This window comes from Cornus florida, unplaced genomic scaffold, assembly GCF_030987335.1.
Source record: "Cornus florida cultivar Cherokee Brave unplaced genomic scaffold, ASM3098733v1 CherokeeBrave_3.0.0_Hap2_Chr07, whole genome shotgun sequence".
NCBI lineage: Eukaryota > Viridiplantae > Streptophyta > Magnoliopsida > Cornales > Cornaceae > Cornus > Cornus florida.
Window position 1 is genome coordinate 54,183,442 of NW_026775577.1, and position 2,441 is coordinate 54,185,882.

Here is a 2,441-nt window from a genome sequence, read left to right on the forward strand (position 1 = left end):
GAAGACTCTTGGTATAATGACATTTGCTTAGTAGTAAATTCCATGCCCTAAGCCCCCTCTTCCTATCTCTAAACACTAATTACTTTAACATTAATTTCAATTTCATTAATTTAATTAATCAATTAAACTTCCTGTCAATCTCAAGTCCACTAATGTCGAATTAGATTCCATCCCATAATCTCTGAGGACAATCCCTTCTCACTTTATACTCATGTATAAGTGTCTTGCGGCTTTTATAAATGTAAAATTTGATGCCCACTTTGCACTCTTCATTCTCAACTCTAAATATTTAAACACATTTTTATGGACACACTAAGGTCGCATCATGTTTTTGGTGTTGTTGCCGGGGATTAAATGGTTTTCAATTTGGAATCAAATTTAATATTGGTGTTCATTTGATTGTAAGAAGGATTAATTTCCTACGCTTTTCTTATTCTTTTCTCTAATGTGTAATTAGGTACTCGATCACAAGAGAAGCGAGCTTTGGATCACAACATTGTTGCTTGGGACCGTTGTGAGCGTTTCTTGAACTCTTGCACCATTATTGTACATTGCTTTATATGCTTGCGAGATAGCCCTTGTCGAGGCTATCACATTGTTTACATTCTTGTCCAAGGATATGTCATTAGCGAGGCCATTTACTTTAATGTTTAAAGCATAGGTCCTTGTCGAGGCCATTTCTTTATTGCATTGTTATATTGAGGAGAATGGGAACATTGTATATGGAGGTTGTGATTTGTTGTTGTGAAGTTGTTGTTGTTGTGCATGCGCGGTAGGAGATCTCTTCACACTCCTCTCATCCCTCTTGACCAAGAGATTGAATCTTCTTTAAGGTAATTAAGTAATAGAACGAGTAGAACTCTTCCCACTCTTGATCATCCCACCAACTCAATGGTACAACAAATTGACCCTCAAGTAGAATAACCCAATCAAGAAGGCCCTAGAGCCAATCTAGTGTAACCTCCTCCTGGAGCTAAAGCTCCTCCTCCTCAAATGGTCCTTTGGGATAATTACATTCCTAATGTCTATGATGCTCCGACATGCTACCAATTGCCAAAATTTAGGGCTAATCATTATGAAATCAAGCCCAGAACCATCCAAATGTGTCCCATTTTCCATGGGTTGAGCAATAAAGAACCATATAAATATTTGAGTGAGTTCTTAGAAGTGTGCTCAACCATGAAGATCACGGATGTCCCCGAAGAAGTTTTGAGAATGAAACTCTTCCCTTTCACTCTTCAGGACAAAACTAAGTATTGTTTCCATAACTTGGGGGCATACACTATCACATCTTAGGCTCAAATGTAACAAGAATACTTAATGAAGTATTACCCTGCAAGTAGGACTAATACAATGAGAACTTCAATTCATGAATTTTTCCAAGGTGATGGAGAGACATTACATGAAGCTTGGGAGCGTTTGAACGACTTGCTACGAAAGTGTCCACATCATGCACTTCCTAAGTGGCAATTAGTTCAATGTTTCTACGAAAGCTTATCCGACACTTACAAAGGTATTTTCGATGCTTCATATAAATGCACATAGTTGCAAAAGCATGAAGACGACATTTGGATTCTTTTTGAAAATATGAGTGAAAATTCCATGTATCATTCGTCATCTTCTAGGTCGGGGCGTGTTTATAATGTTGGGGGAAAGAAAATCATAAATCTATATCAAGTAGAAAGCTCTTCGAAGATTGCCTTCGAGGTTAAGACTCTCACTCAAAAGTTTTATCAATTCCTCTCAAGTCAAAACCCAGCAAGCCAATTATCCTCTTCTTTCCACCCTCAAAATGAGAATTGCATTTCTTGTTCTAACGCTACTCACAATACTTCCAATTGTCCTCTTGGGCATGTTTTATCGAGTGAACACCAAGAACAAGTCAATACCGCATTCACCCCATGAACAAGTCAATGCTGCATTTACTCTTTCGGGGAATAATCCATATTCTAACTCATCCAATTTGGGGTGTAGGGATCATCCTAACTTTTCTTGGAGAAATCAAGGAGGAGGTACCAATCCTCCGCTTATTCAAAATTCCCAGGGAAAGTATGTGCCTCCCCACCTTCAAAATCAACAATATCAAGCATATCATCCATCATCATCATCATCATATCATCAAAATATGACTCATTCTTCTAACCATCAAGCTCCAAATCAAGCGTACTATCATTAACCTCAAGCTACTCCAAGGAATTCCGCTTTTGAGGACAAGGTTTTGGCCATTTTAGGCAACCTGAAGGCAAATACTCAAATACTCCACTCTCATTCCCAATCAATTACAAAGCTTGAGTCCTAAATTGGGCAAATCACAAATTCCATGAATGCAAGGGAGAAAGGAAAATTTCCTAGACAACCCGAGCCAAACCCTAAGGCTCATTTCATAGTGGAAACAAATCCTTTATCGGGATTTTTAACCTATTAATAGGTACAAGCCATTT

General features: G+C 38.1%; 1 non-coding gene across 1 annotated transcript; it reads right to left on the minus strand.

Moving 5' to 3' along the window:
* Positions 1-1,350: 1,350 nt before the first annotated feature.
* LOC132267906 (small nucleolar RNA R71) lies at positions 1,351-1,457 on the minus strand. The gene has a single exon (XR_009469125.1). It is a non-coding gene; the product is annotated as a small nucleolar RNA R71 (small nucleolar RNA).
* Between the last annotated feature and the right edge of the window lie 984 nt (positions 1,458-2,441).